Source organism: Callithrix jacchus, chromosome 17 (genome assembly GCF_049354715.1).
Source record: "Callithrix jacchus isolate 240 chromosome 17, calJac240_pri, whole genome shotgun sequence".
Classification (NCBI taxonomy): Eukaryota; Metazoa; Chordata; class Mammalia; order Primates; family Cebidae; genus Callithrix; species Callithrix jacchus.
This window is the reverse complement of record NC_133518.1, coordinates 32152749-32179903: the sequence shown is the minus strand read 5'-3', so window position 1 is coordinate 32179903 and position 27155 is coordinate 32152749. Positions and strand designations below refer to the sequence as shown.

The 27155-nt window shown below is 38.3% G+C and overlaps 1 long non-coding RNA gene across 1 annotated transcript in view; it reads left to right on the top strand.

Annotated features, from left to right (window-relative positions):
- The first annotated feature begins 3855 nt into the window (after positions 1-3855).
- LOC103788772 (uncharacterized) overlaps positions 3856-27155 on the top strand; it is a 78503-nt gene continuing 55203 nt past the window's right edge. The window contains exons 1-2 of the long non-coding RNA XR_614779.5: positions 3856-3928; positions 8326-8411. This is a non-coding gene — a long non-coding RNA (uncharacterized LOC103788772). The remainder of the gene's footprint in view (positions 3929-8325; positions 8412-27155) is intronic.

The window sequence follows — 27155 nt, the reverse complement described above, 5'->3', positions numbered from 1 at the left end:
AGATATAAAAATAGGCAAACTTAACTGTGTCTCATCTTCAAGAAATATTTTTTCTTCCCCTTATCTTCCACATGCTATATAAACTAAATCTAAGAAAGGTTTGTTATTTTAAAAATAATTATATTTAACACAAGACACAACAAAGGCCAATCTGGAAAATTATTATTCTTATTATTGAGACAGAGTCTTGCTCTGTTGCCTAGGCTGCAAGGCAGTGGTGTGATCTCAGCTCATGGCAACCTCCACTTCCTAGGCTTAAGGGATTCTCCCAAGTCAGCCTCCCAAGTAGCTGGGACTATACTACACTTGGCTGATTTTTGTGTTTTTGTAGACATGGGGTTTCTTTATGTTGCCAGGCTGGTCTTGAACTTGTGGGCTCAAGCAATCCATCTGCCTCAGCATCCCAAATTGCTGGGCTTACAGGTATGAGCTACCAAAACCGGCCCACTTTTTTTTCTTCTACTGGTTCTCATTATAAAATTAGAAATTCTCCCTTCAAGTCCTTAACTGTGCAGTTGAAACTTTTATTGGAAGAGTTAAGAAGAGAGAAAAATCTGGGCCACAACAGACCTGATAGTACTTAGAAAATTGTAGTTTCCACTTACATCCTAAACTCATAATGTTTCTTCTCTGATTAGCTATTTTAACCCACAACTCAGTCTTCTTAGTCAGAGGAAATTCCTATTCCACTCACAAATGCTCCGGCTCATGCTTGGCTTTCTGACTGCACAGGTGCAATCTTGATGCAAATAGGCCTCCTTAATACTTTACTGTGCATTAGAACTGCCTGGAGGACTTGCTAGAATGCAGATTGCTGAGGCCTCACTCCTGGAGCTCCTGATTCATTGGGTCTGGAGCAACACCTGAAAAGCAGCATTTCTAGCAAATTCTTAGATAAGATTTATGCTGCTATTCTGGACACTCCACTTGAGAACCAGTAGTGTGATGACAAGAGACTGTGAGTAGAGAGTTAAGAAATCTTGTCTTCATTTGCTTTCATAACTTCCTGCCACTGAAACACTTATATATGACTTATCTGTACCTGGTTTCCTCATTTGTAAAACAAAAGGAATTGAGCTGGTAAATCGTCACTCAGTACAGGCATTTTGCTCTTTACAGGTACTGTGTTTTGCACAAAATGAAGGTTTTTGGCAACCCTGTGTCTACCAAGTCTACTGGCACCATGTTTTGAACAACATGTGTACGCACTCTGTATCTCTGTCACATTTTGATAGTTCTTGCAATATTTCAAAATTTTCCTGATTATTATGTTTGTTATGCTGATCTGTGATTGGTAATCTTTGATGCTAATAATGATTGTTTTGGGGTGCCATGAGCCTCACCCATGTAAGACAGCAGACTTAATTGAAAAATATTATGTGTGTTCTGACTGCTCTACTCACTGGGAGTTCCTTCATCTTTCTTTTCCTCAGGACTCCCTATTCTCTGAAACATGAAAATATTGAAATTAAGCTGGCCAGGAGCGGTGGTTCATGCCTGTAACCCCAGCACTTTGGGAGGTTGAGGTGGGCGGATCATCTTAGGTCTGGGGTTCGAGACCAGCCTGACTACATGGAGAAACCCTGTCTCTACTAAAAATACAAAATTACCCAGCCATGGTGGCGGGCGCCTGTAATCATAGCTACTCAGGAGGCTGAGGCAGGAGAATTTCTTGAACTCGGGAGGTGAAGGTTGTGGTGAGCTAAGGTCCTGCCATTGCACTCCAGCCTGGGCAACAAGAGTGAAACTCCATCTCAAAAAAAGAAAAAAGAAAATAAGCCAGTTGGCCTGGTGTGGTGGCATATGTCTGTAATCCCAGCACTTGGGAAGACTGAGGTGGGCAGATCGACTGAGGTCAGGGGTGTGAGACCAGCCTGATCAACATGGTGAAACCCTGTCTCTACTAATAATACAAAATTAGCTGGGCATGGTGACACATGCCTGTAACCCCAGATACTCAGGAGGCTGAGGCAGGAGAATTGCTTGAACCCGGGAGGTGGAGGTTGCAGTGAGCCAAGATCCTATCATTGCACTTCGGCCTGGGCATCAAGAGTGAAACTCTGTCTCAAAAAAAAGAAATTAAGCCAGTTTACAACCCTACAATGGCCTCTAACTGTTCAAGTGAAAGAAAGAGTCACATGCCTCCCACTTTAAATCAAAAGCTAGAAATAATTAAGTTTAGTGTGGGGAAGGCATGTTGAAAGCTGAGATACGCTAAAGGCTGGGCCTCTTGTGAAGAACAGTCAAGTTCCGAATGCAAAGGAAAAGTTCCTGAAGGGAGTTAAAAGCGCTTCTCCAGTGAACATACGAATAATAAGAAAGCAAAAGAGACATTGCTGATATGAAGAAGGGTAGAGCGGTCTAGATAGAAGATAAAACCAGCCACCACGGTCCCTTCAGCTAAAGCCTAATCCAGAGCAAGGCTCTTTTTATTCCAGGAAGGCTGAGAGAGGTAAAGAAGCTGCAGAAAAAAAGTCCGAAGCTAACAGAGTTTTGTTGTTGGGGTTTGTGGAAAGACACATCTCCATGAGTTCAAGGACGCGGCAACTACCATGCGAAAGCTATAGCAAGTTATCCAGAAGATCTAGCTGAGGTCATTAGTGAGCGTGGCTACACTGAATGACAGATTTTCAGTGTAGATGAAACAGCTTTCTATTGGAGGAAGATACCATCTGGGACTTTCATAGTTAGAAAGGAGAAGTTAACACCTGGCTTCAAAGAACAGGTTGACTCTTGTTAGTGGCTAATGTAGCTGTTAACTTTAAATTGAAGCCAGTGCTCACTTACTATTCTGAAAATGCTAGGGCTCTTAAAAAGTGTGCAATATCTACTCTGCTCATGCTCTATAAATGGAACAGTGAAGCCTGGATGACCACACATTTGTTTATAGCATTATTTACTGAATATTTTAAGCTGCTTGTTGAGACTTCTCAGAAAAAAGGTTTTTTTTTTCTTTTCCAAAGTTTACTACTCATTGACAAATTCACCTGGTCACTCAAGAACTCTGATGGAGAGGTATAGGTATGTAAATGTTGTTTTTATGCCTGCAAACATGACATTCATTCTGCAACCCATGAATCAAGGAATAATTTTAACTTTCAAGTCTTATTATTTATGAAGCAAATTTTGTAAGGCTATAGGTGCTATAGATATTGTTTCCTTTGATAGTTCTGGGCTAAATAAATCGAAAACTTCTGGAAAGGATTCAGCATTCTAGATGTTGTTAAGAACATTTGTGATTCATGGGAGGAGGTCCAAATATTGACATTAACAGGGGTTTGGAAGAAGTTGGTTTTAACCTTTATGGATGACTTTGAGGAGTTTAACACTTCAGTGGAGAGAGCCACTGCAGATGTGATGAAAATAGAACTATAATTAAAAATGCAGCCTAAAAATGTGACTGAATTACTATAATCTCATAATAAAATCCGAATGGACAAAGAATTTCTTCTAGTAGATGAGCAAATAAACTGATTTCCTGAGATGGAAAATGCTCCTAGTGAGGATGCTGTGAACTTTGTTGAAATGACAACCAAGGATTGAGAGTATTACGTGAACTTAGTTGATGAAGTAGCAGCAGTGGTTGAGAGGATCGACTCCAATTTTGAAAGGAATGCTACTGTGGGCAAGATGCTATCAAACAGCATCGCATGCTACAGAGAAATCTTTCATGAAAGAAAGTAAGCAAGTTGGCAAATTTCCTTGCCGTCTTTTTTTTATTTTCATTTTTGAGACCCAGTAGCCAGATGTAGCTACTGATTACAAAAGACAGGATCTACATTGGCTGCTGAGCCTTCCTTGCTGTCTTAATGTGAGATTGCCACAGTCACCCCAGCCTTTAGCAACCACCACCCTGATTAGTCAGCAGCCAACCACATTGAGGCCAGACCCTTCAACCAGCAAAGATTGCGACTCGCTGAAGGCTCAGGTGATGGTTAGCATTTTTTAGCAATAAAGTATTTTAAAATTAAGATATATACCTTATTTTTTAGACATAATGCTATTGTAGCTGTAAGAGACTACAGTATAGTGTAAATATACTTTACATATGCTGGGAAACGAAAACATTTGTGTGACTTGCTCTATTGCAATATTCACTTTATTGTGGTGGTCTGGAACTGAGCCTGCAAGACCTCTGAGGTATGCTTGTATTTATCAATGATTTTTCTTTCTATGTAATGTATGCCATCAATTCATGGCACTCTTCTAGAAGTAAAAAAGATTTATTCCAACAGTCATTTCAAATTGTGAGCCTCTCCTTGGAGGGTATTTCCCAGTCTCATTGAAGGTATTAGAGGGAGTAATTAGAAAAAGCATTTCATTTATTTCATGAAATAGAATGCCTTACAATCAAAGTTTTAGATCAGAGCTTCCCAGTGGGATGCTTTTTCTAAAGAAAAGGGTTTTCTTGGGTCTGGGGCTTCTCAGCAGTCCATCTTTATAAGTGTCTCTTTATCCTAATATGCCATAAATACATTGTGATTTTCTTTTCTTTGTGTGTGTGTGTGTGTGTTTTTTTTTTTTTTTTTTTTTTTTTTTTTGAGACAGAGTCTCACACTGTCACCCGGGCTGGAGTGCCCGTGGCACCATCTCTGCTCACTGCAACCTCCACCTCCCAGATTCAAGCGATTCTCCTGCCTCAGCCTCCCAAGTAGCTGGGATTATAGGCAACCACCACCAAGCCTGGCCTTTTTTTCTTTCTTTATTATTATTATTTTTTTTATAGTAGAGATGGGGTTTCACTGTGTTGTCCAGGCTGGTCTGGTACTCCTGACCTCAGGATCTGCCCACCTTGGCCTCCCAAAGTACTGGGATTACAGGCATGAGCCACTGCTCCCAGCCCTTGTTCTGATATCTTTCATGTAAAATTTATTTAGGAATGAGGTCCACTATAATAAAAAGACTGCCTGTGGTATGCTAACTTAGTTTTTAAAATGTTAGCTGAAATACTGGCACCATTCTTCGTTTTACTTTGAAGCAGAAGTTGAGTACACTATGGAAGAGATGGTTTCATTTTTCTTTTTTTGTTTTGTTTTGTTGTTTTTTTAGATGGCTTCTCACTCTTGTGGCCCAGGCTGGAGTGCAATGGCATGATCTCAGCTCACTGCAAACTCCTCCTGAGTTCAAGTGATTCTCCTGCCTCAGCCTCCCGAGTAACTGGGATTACAGGCACCCGCCACCACACCCAGCTAATTTTTTCTATTTTTAGTCGAGACGGGATTTCACTATGTTGGTCAGGCTAGTTACAAACCCCTAACCTCAGGCAATCCACCCGCCTCGGCTTCCCAGAGTGCTGGGATTACAGGCGTGAACCACCGTGCCCGGCTGGTTTCATTTCTTTGAATCTGCCCGAAAGAGTTTTCCCATCTAGCACTGCATTTTTTGTGCATGTATATCCATCAGCCATACACTGTGTATGGCACATAATAAAAAATGCAAGGCTGGTGATTAAAAGGAAGGGGGGCTCCTGTATGTGTGTGCACATGTCCAGTGGCTGGAGTTGGGGAATGGCAAATAGAAAAGAATGGTGCTGAGGTTTTTGGGGTGGACTTTAAAGTTTTCTGAAGACATGGAAAATGCTACCAGCTGGATCTGTCTCTTCACTGGAAATCCCATAGGATTCTGAATATATTGTACTGTCTCCTCAGGGACTAGAACATGCTTGGAACAAGAGGGATGCTTAGAACATGTCTTCAAATAGCTTCATAAGGGCTTGGCAAAGATCATTAGGTTCCAACCTACTGTCTGGAATGTGTATTATTTACAGTTCATATAAGAGAAGCCACAACATGGGAAATGGTATGGAACAGAGTGAACATTTTACTTTACAAAATAAGCAGACTTACTCTACCAGATCTCCTTTCTCTTCAACTCATTTCAACTTATTTTCCAGATGATCTAATTCCAGTTTGTTTTTAGAAAAACAATCTTCTGTTATCTTGAAAACTAATTAGTGTTGAAATGTATGTCACCCCACCTTTTTATATAGTAAATTTAAAGAGACTTTTTGTTTGCTAAAGTGTATGTTGTGTATATATTACTTATGAAATAGTTTTACTCAGAAGCTTCTCACAGAGCTGTTCACAACCACCAATGACATTGTCTGCCATGAAAAACTTAAAGCTCTGTAGCATTTCCTAAAACCAAATATCTACAGCTAACTGATCTTTTTGACAAAACTGACAAAAACATACCCTCAGGAAAGGATACCCTTTTCAATAAATGGTGCTTGGAAAATTGAATTGCCATATGCAGAAAAATGAAACTGGACCCCTATCTCTCACTGTCTACAAAACTCAATTCAAGAGGGATCAAAGACTTTAATGTGACACCTGGAACTATAAAAATGTTAGAAGAAAATCTAGGGAAAATCTTCTGGACATTGGTCTAGGCAAAGAATTTATGACGAAGACCTCAAAACTTAGGCAATAAAAACAAAAATAGACAAATGAGACTTACCTAACTGAAAAGCTTCTGCACAGCAGAAGAAATAATCAACAGAGTGAGCAGACAATCTGCAGAATGGAAGAAAATATTTGCAAACTATGAAAATGAACGGAGACTGATATTCAGAATATACAAGGAACTCAACAAGAAAAACACATATCACCCCAGTACAAAGTGGGCAAAAGACATGAATATACATTTTTCAAAGAAGACATACAAATGACCAGGAAGCACATGAAAAATGCTGAGCATCATTAATCATCAGAGAAATGCAAAATACAACCACAATGAGATAAGAATGGCTATAATAAAAAAGTAAAAAAATAACAGATGTTGGTGAGGATACAGAGAATAGGGAATGCTTGTACTCTGTTTGTGGTATAGTAAAAATTAGTACAGACCCTATGGAAACAGTATAGAGATTTCTCAAATAACTAAAATTAGACCTACCATAAAACCTAGCAATCCACTACTGAAATGCCCAGAGGAAAATAAATCATTATGTAAAAAGATACCTGCCCCTGTATGTTATAGTAGAATTATTCACAACAACAAATAAATGGAATCAGCCTAGGTGTCCGTCAACAGTTGAGTGGTTAAAGCAAATATGATATATATGTATATACATTTGCATATATATATATATATCATATTTGCTTTAACCAATATGTGTGTATATGTCTATATATGTGTGTGTGTATGTATACATATTTTTATATATAACGAATGTGATATATATATATATATATATATACACACACACACAATGGAATACTATTCAGCTGTAAAAAAATAAAATCATATCTTTTGCAGCAACATGGATGGAACTGGAGGTCATTATCTTAAGTGGAGCAACTCAGAAACAGAAAGTCAAATACATATTTTCACTTATAAGTGGAAGTAAAATAATATATGGACATAGAATGTAGAATAATAGTCATTGGAGAGTTGGAAAAGCAGGAGGGGATAAGAGAAGAGAAATTACTTAATGGGTACAATGTACACTATTTGGGTAATGGTTATGCTAAAAATCCAGACTTCACCATTATGCAATATATCCATGTAACAAAACTTCCCTTGTACCATTTAAATTTACACACACACACACACACACACACACACACACAGCTTTGTAGGATTTTATATTGGAACAGAAATGGTTTTCACACACTATGAACAAAATTGATAAAAACCTATGTATTTGTGGTAGTAACTAAATAAAAAAGCAGTGTAATGCATAGAATAGCAAACTGATGTTTACCTTTAATTAATCATTTTTAGCAGGGAAAAGCAGGTTACAATATTATGGTTAGTCCTTGCAAAAGATAGACAAAATCTAGAGTGGATTTGAGGCAACCCTAGCTTCCATTCAGAAAAAGAAAAAATTCCCTTTCCTGGAACTCGGACTGCTTTTTACTTCTCCAAACTTTACTTCTCAGTTTATATTACTCATTACTGGTAATTCTGTGTTTGACTCTGGTTGGGCAAGTTTTTGAAATGGCCAACCATGTATTATTTTTATTAACATTGCTTCAGGCTTTAAAAAAGTTTGAGGATCACTGTTGGTTGACAGGAGAATCTTCCAGATGTACACTCCAACAGATAATGGAATTCCATTTTTAAATAGCCACATCTACTTAAGATGAGCCAGTCTTCCTATCAAGACACATAAGTATCAATTACTATTTTGCACATTTCTATACTTTCTTGGTTTTCTTAAGAATATTTCTACTATTATTCTCTTGAATATTAAAAACAAGTGTGCTGTTACATAACATCTTGCTGAGGCATACCACCAACATCAACACCATCATCCCCGAAAGCTTCACTTGTCACCTTATAGTACTTCATCTAATTCTTGTCTATTTTATCTTTCAGTAGGATTTTCAGCTCCTAGAAGCCAGAGATCATGTTACTCATTCTTTTGCATCCTTCCCAGGGTCTAGTGGAGCACTGAGCATCATGTGAGTAGTCTATAAACAATTGTTGAATCTTGTCGAATTGAACTTAAAATGTCCACATTCCTCGTGCTAATCAAAGAAGTAATGAAAAATTCCCCTGCTCTCTGCAGTCTGAGACTATTTTCAGAAGTAATTATTATCAGACTAACATTACAGGGAAGGAAAAGCCAAAGATCAATGCAAAGTAGTACAAAGAAAAGTTAAAAGAAAACAATTTGCCTTTAACCCAGTCCTGTCTGAGCTGCAGAAAGGGGATATTTGGTAAATGTTACAACACCCGTGGTCTCTTGTGATTGTCACATGTACCAGAAGCATAGAGCAGACAGATTTTTAAATATATATATATTTATTTAAAGTTTGAAGTTCTATTAAAAGTTCTGTGTTTATTTCATACCATTTCTTTGATGTTTTAGTAAGCTGGTATGTCAAAGTAATTTTCCACATCTATGACTAATTTCTAAATATTGATTCAGTGCTTTAGACATTGGATTTTACTATGCAATCTCCTCCCTCTTGTAAAACTTGTGAGTGTCATGTGCAGGAAGAAAGACAGGGAGAACAGTGTCTTCTGTGCACTTAATCAGTATCACATGGGCTTCCTTGATCTAGTGGGCTTGGGTTCCCTATTTTAAAACTGCCCTTTTATTTTTCTAGACGATGCGTTTACTAGTTTCTAGTTTTTAAAATCAACTTGTTAGTTTCTTGTTTTTATAGTTAAATTATTAAATCTTTCACTTTATACTTTCTTGTGTCTTTCCCAGTGTCTAGCAGAGTCATAAGCATCTTGTTTATATTCAATATACAATTGTTAAATCATGTTGACTTTAAAATTGAAAAGGAATTTTAAAATGTGGAAGTTTTGCACAGGATCTATTGAATAATATTATAAAATGGTTAAGCAAAATAGCAGTTTTACCCAAACTAGGCTGGGCATTGCATATGTATATACACATGTATATTTGTGTGTGTGTGTGTGTGTAATACACACACACACACACACAGAGCCAGGCCTTGGCTATTTCCTGTAACATTTGTCTTATATATGTTATCTAAAGATGTCTCTGGAAAAACACCAAGAACATTTTTTAAAGTGTTTGGAAATTTTTTGTTGTGCAAGAACATTTAGGTAGTACTGTCTGGAATCTATTTTTTTTCTGTTACTTTAGTTTTTTAAAAAACATTTTATTTTTATTTTAAGTTCTGAGGTTCACGTGCAGGATGTGCAAGTTTGTTACACAGATAAGCATGTGCTGTGGTGGTTTGCTGTGTCTATCAACTCACAATCTAGGCATTAAGCCCAGCTTGCATTAGCTATTTTTCTAATGCTCCCTCTCCCGTCACCCCATCTCCCAACAGGCCCCAGTGTGTGTTGTTCCCCTACCTTTGTCCATGTGTTCTCATTGTTTGGCTCCTACTTATAAGTGAGAATGTGCAGTGTTTGCTTTTTTTTGTTTCTGCATCAGTTTGGTAAGGATAATGGCTTCCAGCTCTATCCATATCCTGCAAAGAACATGATCTCATTCTTTTTATGGCTATATAGTATTCCATGGTGTATATGTACCACATTTTCTTTATCCAGTCTGTCACTGATGGACATTTGGGTTGATTCCATGTCTTGGCTATTGTGAATAGTGCTAACTTACCTTTTGAAAAAGTAGACTCAATTTTTCAAATGTTTGTGAACATTACATCATATGTCATATGTATCTATCCCAGAGATAACCTTCCTACAGAATTGGTCTAGTAACATAATATCTCGACAACACCCACTTTCATTTTAAGGGATAAACTGTAATAATGAATTTTCAGTCCTTATGATAGAGATCTCATGCAGATGATGGTATTTTGAATGAACACAAGCGTATACAAATGACCAACAAGGAATAAATAAAATTATACTCAAATGAAAGCTGCTTTTATCTAAATTAAAACAATTGGATTATAAAATAAAGATGGTGGTGTTAGTTTTCTAATGGTGAATGTTCCCTTTAGTAATCTCATTGACTCTTGCTCAATAAAATAAATAATTGAAACTAGTCTGTTTTTTCTTTATATGTAAATATCTCTTATAATTTACCTAATAGGTCACCATTATCATTGGCAAAGCTAAAACATTTTATAAAACAGTTATTGTACTAGAACTTTGGTATTGTTTAGCAAAATAGCAGGGAGCAGGAAGATTTTGCTGTGTTCACTGATCCGATTAGTTGCCATTGTTTTGTTGTTGTATTTCAGCAGGACTGAAAGCAGTGTTTCCCAAAGCATGAGCTGAGGATAATCTGGGAATTTTATAAATTATACAGATTCCTAGGCATACACAGCCCTACCTAATCAGAACCTCTGGGAACAGGGCATGGAAATCTACTGTTTCTTCCTCTTGAATTTAAATAAGCATCCTAACTGATTATAGCCACTAAATAAGAAATCTCTGCCCATTGACTCACATTTAAGAATATATAACTCATCTTTGGATAAAGCATTTTTCATTTTAATATTCCTCTCCACTCAGCATGCTTCTGTGTTATTTCTTACTTTCTCTTCCTCTTCTTGCTCCTCTTGCTAAGTTTCATAAAATCTCAGAACTATGTATCACTGGAATTCTTTGGTTATAAGCAATGGAACCTAATTCTGGTTAAGCTGAAGCAAAAAGTATTACAATTTATGGGGTAGATTATAGATTTTTAAAACAACCCCAAAGAATGATGTTAGGAAAAGACAAAAACTAGAGTCATTTCAGGTATGTTAAGAGTAGGAAGGACTAACCACACTAGTGCCTGTGTCACTTTATTTAGATTTCAAATGACATTTAAAAAGCATCAGCTTTGACTCCCTGGTCATGTGTCAATATTCTGGTCAATATTTTGACCAGGAAGTAAAACTAAAGGAATATTGCCTTCCTGGTCAATATTCTGGCCAGCAAGTAAAACTAAGGGAAACTCTCTAGAACTATATCCATGCAGTTCTCCAAAGCAAAATAGTAGTACAAGGCTGGGTACAATCACTCCTGCCTTTAATCCCAGCACTTTGGGAGGCTGAGACAGGTGGATCATCTGAGGTCAGGAGTTCAAGACCAGCCTGGCCAACATGGAGAAACCCCGTCTCTACTAAAAACACAAAATTAGCTGGGTATGGTGGTGCATGCCTGTAATCCTAGCTACTTGGGAGGCTGAGGCAGGAGAATCACTTAAATCTGGAAGGCAGAGGTTGTGGTGAGCCAAAATAAAATAAAACAAAATAAAGATAAAAATAGCAGTACAGTTTTGAGAAGAATGGATGATTTCTGTGCAGTCAAAAGGAAGTTCACCACCATGCAGAAAACTTCAGAACCATTGGGGGGGAAAAGTACTTATTTTATTCAGAAGTCAACTAATTCCTGAGAGTTAGTCAACAAGTATTTATTACACACCTAGTACACTGAGGCAGGTGCTATATTAGGTGTTAGGGTAATAACAGTGGAATTACTAGAAGTCAGGGTAACAAATTAAGGCAAACAGTAGGGGAGCTAGTTTAGACAGTCCTCTATAAAACAGGATGAAGAAGGAAGAGCTTGTTAAAATAAACAGAAAGATTGAATAAGATACTTTTTTTGTTTACTTGGACTATTGTTTTCATTAACTGAGGACTATATGGTAAACATTGTTTTTGCCTGCTATGTGTTCTTATGGGCCTTGCCTTAAATATATATGAGGGCTTACAATTTGGCAGTTTAATTAAATAATCATTGAATGAATCAAATTATGTGATTACAAGTTTTTCTCTATCTTAAGTAGTTAAAGAGTCTTTCTGAAATTATATTATGTCATATTATATTATATTAGTTTATGTTATTTACTTAAACAGACCCTATTATTTCAATCAACTTTTTGAACACATAACATGTGCTAGCTACTGGGGATAAAGATATTTCCAGCAATCAGGGAGCTCACATTTATTCTCAGGGAGTGTCTTTCTTCAGAGATAATGAAAAGGCAAACTTTAACCTGGTTTTATATTAACTTAGCTTAAGTTTCTTTAGCCTGGTTTTATATTAACTTAGCTCAAGTTTTATGTTATGCCTCTTTATATGTCTTCGTCTTCACACAGGTCATCCTTCTGCCAGGAATGCTCTATCCCTCAATTTATCCACCTAATGGGTACCAAGTTATTCTTCATATTTAAGATCAAAAGACTCTGGTGACAGTTTTCTTTAGTTTCTTGAAACGTAAGAGTCTCCCTGTGGCATTTCATGCCAATACTTCCAGTGTGTTATTACTTACCTGCCTTCTTCCTCATTTGACTCTTAACAACTTTTCTTCTTCATCTTCTAGAAGCCCAGACCCTCTTTAACACATGGCTCCAGCCACCATTTCTATACTGAGAATGCTCAAGAGATATGTTTCCAGGTTAGAGTTGTTTGGCAAGTTCTGGATGTGTGAGTCGTTCTTGCATTGCTATAAAGAACTACCTGAGACTGGGCAATTTATAAAGAAAAGAGGTTTAATTGGTTCACAGTTCTGCAGGGGTTACAAGTGTGACACCAGCATCTGCTCAGCTATTGGTGAGGCCTCAGGAAGCTTACAATCATGACAGAAAGTGAAGGGGAGCCAGCGTGTCACACAGCAAGAGAGGGAGCAAGACGGAGAAGGCAAAGTCCTCAGCTTCTTTTCAACAACCAGATCTGACGTGAACTAACAAAGAACTCACTCATCACCAAGGGGCTGCTGCTGAGCCATTCATAAGGAATCCACCTCCATGATCCAACACCTTCCACTAGACTCCACCTCCAACACTACGGATCACATTTCAACATAAGATTTGGTGGGAGCACACATCTAAACCATATCATTGGACTTGTACAGCAGGTTACACAATCAGAATTTCCAATCTTATCTCATTGATCTTTCCCTTGAAACCTGTTTCCTCCTCTTGAATTCTCAATCTGACTGAACATTTCTGCCTTCTTCCTAGTTTTCCAAGGCAGAAATGTGAAATGTCCTGTGACTTCTGTCTTTCTTTCTCCTTCCACACAGAATGAAAAGCATTCTGTAGCTCAGACCAGCATGATTTTTGTCAGGAGAACTTCAGTAGCTTCTAAATTAGAGCTGCCTACCCTAGTCTAACCCCTTCTAATCCATCTTCCAAAGAGATAGTAGAGGTAGACTTTATAAAACCAAACCTGTTTTTCTTCTCCCTTTTGCAAAACACTTCAAAAGTTCCCTGTAATATTTAAGATAAAATTCAAGGTTTTTTACTTAACATAAAAACCTCTTCACTATCTACTCCTTCCCATCAGAGTCTAGCTTCTAGGTGTGCCCAATATGGCAAGTACTGTTGATGCTCTCAAAGTCTCCTACAATCATCCCCATTCTAGGATCTTACCTTTGGAGTGAAACTGCTTCCAACTGCCTAAAGTCTTTCTTCCCCAGCACTCCTTAACCAATGAGTGAAAAAATTTGCTGCATAAATAAGTACGGCCATGCATCACTTAAAGAGGGGGATACGTTCTGAGAAATGTGTTGCTAGGTGATACTGTCATCATGCACACCTTGCAGAGTGTACTCACCAACCCAGATGGTACTGCACACCTAGGCTACACATTACAGCCCATTGCTCCTAGTCTGCAAATCTGTATAGCATGTTACTTTACTGATTATTGTAGGCAGTTGTAACACAGTAGGTATTTGTGTATCATAACATAGAAGAGGTACAGTAAAATACTATAAAAGATAAAAAATGGTATACCTGCACATGTCACTTACCATCAATGGAGCTTGCAGAACTGGAAGTTGCTTTCGGTGAGTCAGTGAGTGAGTGGTGAATGGCCTAGGACATTACTGTACACTACTGTAGACTTTATAAGTACCATACACTCAGGCTACATTACATTTATACAAAATTTTTTTCTTCAGTAAAAAATTAACCTTAGATGACTGTATCTTTATTACTTTATATACTTTTTAATTTTTTTAAACTTTTGGGCTCATTTGTAATTACACAGCTTAAAACACAAGCACATTGTTACAGTTGTGTAAAAATATTTTATTTCTTTATATCCTTATTCTATAAGCTTTTTCCTATTTAATTTTTTTACTTAAAAATTGTATATTAAAAATGTAGACACAGGCTGGTTGCGGTGGCTCATGCCTGTAATCCCAGCACTTTGGGAGGCCAAAGCGGGCAGATCATGAGATCAGGAGTTCGAGACCAGCCTGGTCAACATGGTGAGACCCCATTTCTACAAAAATACAAAAATTAGCCAGGCATGGTGGCGGGCACCTGTAGTCCTAGCTACCTGGGAGGCTGAGGCAGGAGAATTGCTTGAATCCAGGAGGTGGAGGTTGCAATGAGCCAAGATTGCACCACTGCAATCTTGCATCAGAACAAGATTCTGTCTCAAAAAAAAAAAAAAGAAGTAAACACAAACACACACATTAAGCCTAGGCCTACACAAGGTCAGGACCATCAATATCACTGTCTTCCACCTCCACATTTGTCCTACCGGAAGGTCTTCAGAAACAATAACATGCATGGAGCTGTCATCTCCTATGATAACAATGCCTTCTCCTGGAATACCTCCAGAAGGAATTGCCTGAGGCTGTTTTATAGGTAACTTTTTTTAATAAGTAGAAGGAGTACACTCTAAAATAACAACAAAAAGTATAGTATAGTATACTAAATCCATAAACCAGCAACATTTATTATTGCTATAAAAATTATGTACATAACTGTATGTACTATACTTTTATGACTGGCAGTAGAGCAGATGTGCTTACATCAGCATCACCATAAATACTTGAATAATGCATTGTACTATAATGGTACAACAGCTATGATGTCACTAGGTGATAGGAATTATTCAGCTTTATTATCATCTTATAGAACCACCATCATGTACGTGGTCTATCACAGACTGAAAGTGGTTATGTGGCACACTGAAAGTTATGACATGTTACTGTACTCTGACTCTCTCACACTTGGCTTCAACAAGTCTGAGACCTGTGTTCTGTCTTAACTCCTGGAGTTTTCCAGTGTAGAAAATTTCCACTTACTCATAGGCTTAAGAGGCTTAATAAAATATCTTTTGTTGGCTGCCTTTCCTTTGCCAGCTTACTTTTCCATACCCCTGCCAGTGCTTCCTGGGATCGCCTCACCAATAAACAATTTGCACTTGAATCCTTAGCACTTCATCTGATTCTGAAGAAGCCAGCTAGGGCACCCAACATGTTTCCTTTGTTTCAATCAAAAAAAAATGAGTTCATGCATTTTTTTTTAATGTCATGTTTTCCCATAGTTCCTCTGCCCAAAATGATTCTGGCTCCCACCTTCCTTATGGAGCCAAATTGTATGAATTTTTCAAAATCCTGTCCATGTATCATCTCTTTAAGGGAAGCTTTTCTAAACACTGAATTGTAGACTGGAAGCTCTATCCCCCTGTACCTGAACACACCTGTATCGTGGCAGACATCTCAATCCTTGATTTGTTTATTTAACTCCCCAAATAGACTGATCTCCTTGAAAGCAGGGACTAAGTTATATTTGGATTTTCAGTCCACCCCACCCCCACAAAAATAGGGGAAGATAGTATTGATTAAACTACTAATTATTTGCTTTTTAATGCATTGATTTTATTGAACATATTTATGAATGAACGAGTAAACCAAAAACAACGCCAATAAGAGCAAATTTTATTAGAGGAAAGAAAATCTATTGTGAAATGAATATTTATGCAACTAATTCCAAAGTTCAGAAGAAAAGTTTTGGCTTATTTACATGATTGTCCTTCCCAGTAAATGTGGATAACAATTAACAATACTGTTAACACACACAAAACAAGCATTGTCTTAGAGACTGTAAGCACTTTAAAAAATTACACATTTAATCTATTGTATATACCATTATTATATTACATTGTGTCACATTGCACCTATTATGTAGAATTTATTGTTATTACTATTGTTATTGTTAGTTCCATTTTACAAAGAATACATAATGTTCACGTTAAATATATATTTTTTTTTTCAGATGGAGTTTTGCTTTTTTGCTAGGCTGGACTGCAATGACGCGATCTCGGCTCGCTACAACTTCCGCCTCCCTGGTTCAAGCAATTCTCCTGCCTCAGCCTCCCAAGTAGCTGAGATTACAGGCATGCACCACCATGCCTAGCTAATTTTGTACTTTTTAGTAGAGATGGGGTTTCTCCAAGTTGGTCAGGCGGGTCTTGAACTCCCGACCTCAGGTGATCCACCCACCTCGGCCTCCCAATGTGCTGGGATTATAAGCATGAGCCACCATGCCCAACCCATATTAAATATTTTAAAGCAGTTTTTTCACAAGGCCAAGAGTCTCAGAAAGTCCCATTGTGCTTATTAGGGCAATGAAGAGTAACAAATTCAAATAATAGATGAGGTTTAGGTTACTTCCCTTCTTTTATCCTGCTCTATACAGAGGGTTAATAACTATTAGGGGCAAGCTCCCTGCCTCATACTGTTTTGTGACTTAACGTAGCCAAAACAACACCCTTTGACTATGAGATAGAATTTCCTAAAACCAGTTTCAGAGTTATATTATCCACACAGTCGAAATTTGGGCTCAAAAAAAAGTTGTGCCATTCATTTATTTGTGAAACACATGTTGGATCTTTTTGTTTGTTTGTTTCTATTGCATGGGGTTAACCTTTGGGGATATATAACCTTAACTAAGTCAAGAATCTGACTATTTGCATGCAGTAGCTTATCTTGAATAACAACTTTATTTGCAACTTTAGGATCAATGGCCAAAATGTACTATCTAAGTCTTTTCTTTTCGATTGTATCTGGAATTAAAAATGGAGATTTGCATGGTTTTTGATGACATTGTATTCACTTAGAGCCCTTCCAGAAGGAAGCTCCAGATGCTTTATAAATATTACCATATTTATCTTTTTTTTGAGACGGAGTTTCACTCTTGTTACCCAGGCTGGAGTGCAATGGCGCGATCTTGGCTCACCGCAACCTCCGCCTCCTGGATTCAGGCAATTCTCCTGCCTCAGCCTCCTGAGTATCTGGGACTACAGGCTTGCACCACCGTGCCCAGCTAATTTTTGTATCTTTAGTAGAGACAGGGTTTCACCATGTTGACCAGGATGGTCTCGATTTCTTGACCTAGTGATCCACCCGCCTCAGCCTCCCAAAGTGCTGGGATTATAGGTGTGAGCCACCGCACCTGACCTAACATATTTATCTTGAAATGACCACTCCCTTTGTGTCGTAACTCAACTAACCAATACTTGCATTTTTTTCCTAGAAATTGCTTATTGCCTCTTTATTTTTATTTATTTAGTTTTGTTTACTTATATGGTTTCTCTCTGTAAGAGTTCATTATTTGAGGAAAGGGACAATGTCATATTGATTTTTATATCCCCTGGACCTGACTTAGAACCTGGTACTTCATCAGCACTGTTGCTGCAATGAATGAAGAAAAAATTGTATACAGCATTTAGTATAATGTTTTAAGCATGAAAAAGTAAATGCTTTTACAAAGTGGTTCTATATGAGTTTATCAATAAATACATTTTAGTTTAAGTCCTATGAATTAATCTACATCCTCTTGAATTCCCCACCCTGATCTTTTCTTCCAGACATAATTGGAAGTCAGCGATAAATTCCAATTCATAAAACTAATCTCTAGTGTTACATCCTGTCTGCCCCATTCACTAGCTTTCCAACGATAATCTGAGGTAGTCACTGTGCAGTAATCAGGAAATCTTAATGGCATGCTTCCAAGCCCTTGTCATCTTTTGAGCCCTAACACGGTTAAGTCACATTGGCTCAACCACGTGAATGAAAATTCCACTATGTCTTTAGCCGCTCTATTCAGGTCCATACTGTAGAAAGAGGCTGTTTTTTAAAAGTATGTTTTCACATCAATGTGAGCATTTTCCTAAAGTTTCCACATTAACTCACCAAATGATTTCTAAAACTCACTTTAAAAATAGCTGAATCAAGATGGGCGCGGTGGCTCATGACTGTATTCCCAGGACTTTGGGAGGCTGAGGTGGGTGGATCACAAGGTCAGGACTTTGAGACCAGCCTGGCCAACATGGTGAAATCCTGCCTCTACTAAAAATAAAAAAATTAGCTGAGCGTGGTGGCAGGCACCTGAACTCCCACTTACTTGAGAGGCTGAGACAGGAAAATCATTTGAACCCGGGAGGTGGAGGTTACAGGGAGCTGAGATTGGGCCATTGTACTCCAGCCTGGGCAACAAGAGTAAAAGTCCATCTCAAAAAAAGAAATAAAAATAAAAAATAGCTGAATCATAATGCTAATAGTTATAGTCAAAGTTCTGGATCATGAGTTCTGAACCTCTGGTGTAGGGGTCCAAGAAGTAGCAATGGGGTTGTCAGAGAAAGACATAGATCCTTGAGTGCCTGAATATGAGTGTAGCAAAGCCGCTAGTCCTTGAAAATCAGATGCAGCACCATATAGGGCACAAACATTTATATAACCTCTAGGATGCATGTACCTTCACTGGCCCAATAATTGCAAGAAGGAAGAGGGTTGGCTTTCCCGTTTCTAGACTCATAGCTTTCTTTGAATATTCCTGCCTGCAAGTGTTTTCTACAAAGGGCCAGATAGTAAATGTTTTAGGTGTTTCAAGCCATACAATCTCTGTCATAGGTAATCGGCTCTGCTAGAGATGACACATAATCAGATAAACATGGCTGAGTTAGAATAAAACTTTATTTATGGACACTGAAATTTGAATTTTTTATTGTTGTCATGTTCCACTAGTATTATTCTTTGGATTTTTTCCCAACCACTTAAAAATGCAGAAACAGGCTGGGCGCAGTGGCTCACACCTGTAATCCCAACACTTTGGGAGGCAGAGGCAGGTGGATCACTTGAGGCCAGAAGTTGAAGACCAACCTGGGCAACATGGTGCAACCCTGTCTCTATTCAAAATACAAAAAAAATTAGTTGGGCGTGGTGGTGTGTGTTAGTAGTCCCAGCTGCTTGGGAAGCTGAGGCACAAGAATTGCTTGAACCCGGAAAGCAGAGGTTGCGGTGAGCCAAGATGAAAGCAGTGCACTCCAGCCTGGGTGACAGAGTGAGACTCTGTTTCAAGAAAAAAAAAAATACAGAAACAGTCTTAGCTCACATGCTGTACAAAAACTACGTATGGGCCATAGTTTGTCAACTCTGCTTTTTTAAATTTATTTATTTTTTGTAGATTCTCACTCTGACGCCAGGCTGGAGTGTAGTGGAACAATCTCGGCTCACTGCAAGCTCCGCCTCCTGAGTTTATGTGATTCTCCTGCCTCAGCCTCCCAAGTAGCTGGGACTACAGGCGCACGCCACCACACACAGCATTTTTGAATTTTTAGTAGAGACAGGATTTCACCATGTTGGCCAGGATGGTCTTGATCTCTTGACCTCATGTTCTGCCAGCCTCAGCCTTTCAAAGTGCTGGGATTACAGGTGTGAGCCACTGCGCCCCACCGCCAACTCTGCTTTAAAGCAATCTATGTTTAACTTCAAATTTACTAATATCTTCTGCCTCCTAGTCTATCTCTCTCATGTCCTCTGCCCTCCTGTTTTTCTCTCAGTTTCCTTTATAGCATCTCTTGCAGGACTACTCTACCAAAAAGTATCCCCTGATCTAATATTTCTAGCCTTTCCTTCCCTTATTTCCCACTTTCTGAATATAGCTTTCTAGCTAGTTCTTTACAAAAAGCGGCCAGGTGCAGTAGCTCACTCCTGTACTCCCAGCACTTTGGGAGGCCGAGGCAGGCAGATCATGAGGTCAGGAGATCAACACTATCTTGACCAACATGGTGAAACCCCATTTCTGCTAAAATACAAAAAATTAGCCAGGCGTAGTGGCATGTGCCTGTAGTTCCAGCTACTTGGGAGACTGAGGCAGGGGAATTGCTTGAACCCAAGAGGCGGCGGTTGCAGTGAGCCAATTTTGTGTCACTGTACTCAAGCCTGGTGACAGAGCAGGACTCCATCTCAAAAAAAAAAAAAAAGAGAAAAATGTAATTCACTAAGAAATGCTGCTACCAGAATTAGCTTTTGAAAATACAGATCTGGACCTGTCACCCTAGTGCCAGCATTTTTATGACTGTCCTTTGACTACAAGATGTAGCTTAATCTCTTAAACAGAGCCCATTAGGTCTTTTACAATCTGGCTGTCATATGCCCATCAGATCCTTGATCTTTATCAGCTCTGTGACTGCCCATGTTTACTATGCATCCTGTGGCCAGACCAGATATTTCTTCCTTACCATGCCCTGTCTGGCTCTTTCCTGTCTGTTTGCCTTGTGCATGCCACTGCCTTTCCACAGAACACTTGGACATCTCTTCTCTGACTGTGGAACTTCAGTTGACCCTCCAACGTCCACTCTAAAGTCAGATTCATAGTGAGACCTTTGCTAATACCCCCGAAAGATAACTTTTGAAAAACATCATAACATTTAAAAAATTATGCCATATTATGCATTTTCATGTCACTATTTGTTTACTTACCATTCTTTCCTATCAGATTCTGGTTTCAGGTAGACAAACACAGTGTTTTCATCTTCGTTAACATCTTCCTCCTCTATTTGGCACAGGGCCTAGTACAGAGTCAGCAACGTAGTATATTTCTATAAAAGATAATAAATTTAAACCACCCAGAGGTATTTTCACTTTTTTTTTTTTTTGAGACAGAGTCTCACTCTGTTGTCCAGGCTGGAGTGTGATGGTGCGATCTCAGCTCGCTACAACCTCCGCCTCCTAGGTTCAAGCAGTTCTCTGCCTCAGCCTCCCAAGTAGCTGGGATTACAGGTGCCCACCACCACACCTGGCTAATTTTTGTATTTTTAGTAGAGATGTGGTTTCACCATCTTGGTTTTAGTAGAGATGGAGGGGACACCATCTTGGACAGGCTGGTCTTGAATTCCTGACCTTATGATTCACCCGCTTTGGCCACCCAGAGTGTTGGGATTAGAGTTTCAGGCTATAGTAAAAGGAAGTGAAGGGATTTAGGCAAAAAAAAAAAAAAAAAAAAAAAAATTCTATTTTGGAGCAGCAGGGGCCACCCCTAGAGAAGTGCAGCTGCCCCCTTTCTCCCAACCCCATCTCTCCTCAGGGTCACCTTCCCAAAAGGTCTCATATTTCATGGGTCTGGTTTCTTTCAGGCTTAATACCATATTCAGTGTTCTTAAGGACACCATGGGCAAGGCTTTAGATTTGAGAAGGGAAGTGGGGATGAGAAAAACTGCCATTGAACTACAAGTCAGTTGAATTGTTTACCAATTGGTACCTGGATCTACCATGTTTCCTTATCTGAGTAGCAGAGAAATGTTTAAATGATACTGACTGGACTCGAAAATGTGTCATTTAGAATTAAAGAATTTCATCAAAGGCAAAGGTGTTAGAGAGATGCAGAAACAGATTTTTGTTTTTTTGTTTTTCTTTTCGGGGTGGAGTCTTGCTCTGTCACCCAGGCTGGAGTACAGTGGCACAATCTTGGCTCACTGCAATCTCTGCCTCCTGGGTTCGAGCAATTCTCCTGTCTCAGCCTCCTGAGTAGCTGAGATTACAGAGTCGAGCCACCATGCTTGGCGGCTAATTTTTGTATTTTTAGTAGCTACAGGGTTTTACCATGTTGGCCAGGCTGCTCTCAAACTCCTGGCCTCAGGTGATCCGCCCTCCTTAGCTTCCCAAAGTGCTGGGGTTACAGGTGTGAGCCACTGCACCTGGCTCAGAACAGCTTTTATACCAAAGTAAATGCTAGTGATTCAAATGAAGGCTGTGTCAGGATGATAAAAATTTTAAAGTTCTCTGATTTCTCCTTGTAAACCTGTCAACCTTTTGAACCCATTCAATCTGATTTTCAAGAAAAAAATAAAACTACAAGCAAGAGAAAGGAATCTCATTAGATATTGTAAGAATGGTTATTCACTTGTTAATTATAATTAACTTTTTTGGTTTGGAAAATAGTTTTATTTCTATTGTCATTTTGATTTTGTCAATTGGAATTGAGAAGTAGAGATTTGATTATCTATGGATTACAGCAACTTTCCAAACCTGGTTTTATTTCAGTTTATTAAATTAGACATTATGGATTCATTTTATCTTTTCATTTCAGGAATTACAAACGAATTTTAAAGTGGGGACTGGACACGGTGGCTCATGACTATAATCGCAGCACTTTGGGACACCTAGTCATGCAAATCACCTGAGACTAGGAGTTCAAGACCAGCCTGGCCAACATGGTAAAACTCCGTCTCTACTAAAAATACAAAAATTAGTTGGGTGTGGTGGCACATGTCTGCAACCTCAGCTACTTGGAAGGTTGAGGCACAAGAATCACTTGAACCTGGGAGGTGGAGGCTGTAGTGAGCCAAGGTCACACCACTGTACTCCAGCCTGGGTGACTCTGTCTCAAAATAAAATAAAATGGGTCTAAAACAGGTGTCTGAACCCAGAAACTAGTACCCCTATGATGCCAAAAAGGAAACCAGATGTGGTACTTGCCTTCATGAAATACTCTCACTTCCTTCCTTGCTTGCTTTATTTATTTATTTGTTTATTTGAGATGGAGTTTTGCTCTTATTGCCCAGGATGAAGTGCAATGGCGCGATCTGGGCTCACCGCAACCTCTGCCTCTTGGGTTCAAGTGATTCTCCTACCTCAGCCTCCCAAGTACTGGTATTACAGGTATGCATCACCACTCCGGGCTAATTTTGTATTTTTGGTAGAGACAGGTTTTCTCCATGTTGGTCAGCCTGGTTTTGAACTCCCGACCTCAGGTGATCCACCCATCTCGGCCTCTCAAAGTGCTGGGATTATAGGCGTGAGCCACTGAGCCCAGCCCCTGCATTATTTATATTCCAGTCTATTTGTATATCATTTCTGTATTATGCAGCCTTCAACATTTTGCATTATGCTTGGTTCTCAGTAAGGTTTGGGCAAATATTAATAGAGGAAGAAGACCAAGCCTTTTGAGATGCTGGGGAAAAAAGAACTATTAAACGTAGGTAGTTGCCAGGATAAACATGAATGACTCATGGACCACCAATATGGAAAACAGGTGGACAAACTACCAGTGGGGAGAGGCAGCAAGTTTAGAAAGAGTCCTGTTGAATTATATTTCTTGTGACTCCTCTGATATGGTTTTACTTACTAGTAGATTCGTTGGATGGATCTTTCAAACCAAGGGAGCTCAGATACGGTGAATGGGGAAAAGAAGAGAGAGACAGCAAAAGAGCAAAATTTGGAGAAGAATAATTACTATAAATAATTCCCCACTCAATGAGATTTCCTAAATGGGGATAAAACACTCTAATATTTGGGATTTGGGAGTTTTTGAGGTAGGAAATTGAAAGCTTTCTTTTTCTCTGTCTCTTTTTAAAGGAAGTGTATGCTAGCAACTATTAAACTAATTTTTTTTTGTGGAAAACATTTCTTGTGATATGAAGTGAATTTTAAAAACTTGGAAGGAACAAATTTTGATTAATTTAAGAATGTCAAGTTTAACTTCAGTTCTGTCTTGGGTCCCCCTTGAATTGACTTCTCAAAAGCAAAATCTACTTTGTGTCATGTTGGCTTAGGAACTATGTTAATACATAGGGATTTTAAAAGAATACAGAGGCTGAATGAAATTAGAACTGTAATGGGATCTGGGCATGATCAGTAACATTTAAATAGCTTTTCTTCAGCAGACCTGCCACATAGTTTAAATACATTCCTGCAGAAGGTATTGCAGGATATTTCTGGTTAAGTGCACTACAATTCAGTTAAGTATTCGGAGCTGATTTTTTTTTTTTTAAACAAATAAAACTAGAGAGGCCAGATTCCAGAAGTGGCTGCCATGGCCCACTTTCTGAATTCCTGGCAACTGAAGATTGTGTGATAAGTATCTTCTACCCAAGTTACAAATTCAAAGGTTTTCTTCAATGAGGGTGGAAAACAGGCACAAAAGTTTATCTTCTATCAGATGGTACAGCTGCTATCTTCAGGGCTGGTGCACTCAATGGAGATCAGAAGAAAGGCAGGTATTTAGATTTAAAAAAAAGTTGATCAGAATAGGAGTCTTCCTATTGGATACTTAATCCCGCTTTTAAAAGTCCAAACAAAACAAAATAAAAAAATGCACACAGTATTATGTAGTCTTTTTAGAGCACTGTGTATGGTAATAATATATTGCAATGTTCTGTAGGTCAAGATCATATGGAAGACTAATTCATTAAGATAGTGAAATTTCAATAAATTTTGATTACTAGTCTTTATATATTTATAAAGTGGTTGCTTCCCTTGTAACTCTACATAGCGTTTTCAAAAGTGACAAACTCACTTTCAGTCACAATATTTTAAAGTGAATATCTAAATATTACAAAAAATATAAATTCTTCTATACCTAAAAACATAGATAAATTAATTTATTTTTTAGGTCTTTTGTAACAAAGTACCTATATGATATTTACAAGATAATATAATTTGTCAGCTTTATTTTTATGTATGTAGCATTAGTTCATATATTTGAAGAGTTTTCATATTTTAATTTTTGAAGTTTCATTGTAATTTAGATAAATAATATAATTTGTTAGAATGTTTCTGATTGGAGCTTCGATTTTTTCAAAAATTAGTGAGTAGAACTGACAATAAGGGTTATCCTGTATATGTTGTATTTATTATTAATTAATTAATTAATTTTGAGACAGTGTCTTGCTCTGTAGCCCAGGCTGGAGTGCAGTGGTGTGATCACAGCCCACTGCAGCCTTGATCTCCCAAGCTCAACTGATCCTCCCACCTCAAGCCCCTGTGTAGCAAGGACCACAGGCACACACCACCACACCCTGATAATTTTTGAATTTTTTGTAGAAACAGGGTTTTACCATGTTGCCCAGGCTGGTCTCAAACTCCTGGGCACAAGCAATCCACCCACCTCAGCCTCCCAAAGTGTTGGGATTATAGGTGTGAGCCACTGGGCTCAGCCCTGTATGTTATATTATTAAGGAGTCTGTATAACCTATCATTATCATAGAATATATATTTTTTCCTTGTAAAGAAGTAACTAGAAGCACAAGATATATAGCAATTATGCTACTGTTATTTTAAATTAATTATCTTGACTTCTAGTTAACTCGTATTTTAAGTTTTAAGACTATACAGTGAAAACACAGGAAGGTATAACTCATCACAGATCTTTATTTGTTAACAATTGTATATAGGTCACAAATTATAGGAGACAAATTATAATAGACCATCACCTCATCTTCTTCAAGAAATTATGTTTGGCAGGCTCCTCTGACCCTAAGGCTGCTCTGACCCTATGCCCATTGTCAGTGTTTTTCTTAATGACCAACTAGTTTTTCTGCAACAGTGTTCGCTTGCTCTGTATCTAAGTCAGTGGCTGCTATCTTCTAACACTCTAAGGGTCATCTGTATTTATTAGGTTGAAAAAGTTATCTCATATAAAAACTAATATTTACATTTGTTGTATGGGGGAAGGAAAATAGAGATGTTCCGTGGCAACTAATAGAGTGGGATTTTTGAAGTCTTCACTTTTGAATTTCCTCTGAGTGTTCGGTACTAATGATTCCCCCAGGGATTTGGGTGTGTTGCATCCTCTTCCCTGTCCATCTACACTAACAAACAGTTAAATAGCAAGTTCTACAGGAAAGTGCTATTCTAGGCTTTTCGCTTATATTAATTATTAATCCTTCCAAAACCACCATAAGACAAGTCTATTATTAATAGCTCTATTTTACAGTGAAGAAAATAAAATATAGAAAGGTTTTCACTCAAGGTCACAGCTAGTAACGGTGGGACCCACATTCCCACAGGGATAGTCTTACTTCAGATACCATGATTTTCACCTTGTGCTTTCTCCACATGTCCAGCCTCTTACAGGCCAGAGCAGAAAATGCTAATGCACAAAACAGCCATCTTATCTTCTAGTATTAAGTACAGAAAAGAAGATTAACAAGAGATTAGCATTCTCCATCTTGAAATGAAAAGGTGGACCAAAAATTTGGGGGAGAAATTAGTCTCAGGTAGTTATTTATTCAAATAAGTCAATATCTGTGACCTCTTCCCTCTTGAAATTACAACTTGCATTGCTGCTACCTAGAATGTCATTATATTATCCTTAAAAATTTCTCTGAAAATATGTTTGTCTCCATCATATTATGTTTACCTTGCACTCAGAAACTTGCATACTTGCTAGTGAAACTGTATTTGTTGTTATGCAATTTCTAAAACCATTTTCAGCCTTTTGAGAAGGGGAATTGTTAGTCTTAAGGTCAGTTGAAAAGCAGCCATCTGTCAAATCTTTGGATATGAGGGCATATGGGTTGATTAAAGCAGGGCAGGGAAGATACAGAGAAATAGGGATCTGGAGCTGGAGGGCCCCATGGGGTTAACATGGGCTGAAAGGAAGTTTTGTCTGACTAGTGGATTCCAGGAATGTAGGAGCATGCCATGTTGTGAAGTGAAAAAGAGCATTGGATTTGGAGTGACAAGGTCTGGAATTAAATGTTCGTGCTACCAATGCTACTTTAACCAGCTGATGTCTTATTGACTTCCTGGTTTCCTGGCTTTCTTTTAAGCTCTTAGGATTAAATAAGAAGACAGATACAAAATGCTGTGAAGTGTTAAATATATTTGAGCATTTTTAAAAGAAAAGATAGACAGTGGGCACTAAATTAAACAAGCAAGCTGGTATGAGTCCCTGATGTGACATAATAGTAGTGTCCTAGTGGTGATCAAATACCATGATAGGTAATCCAGATCAGAA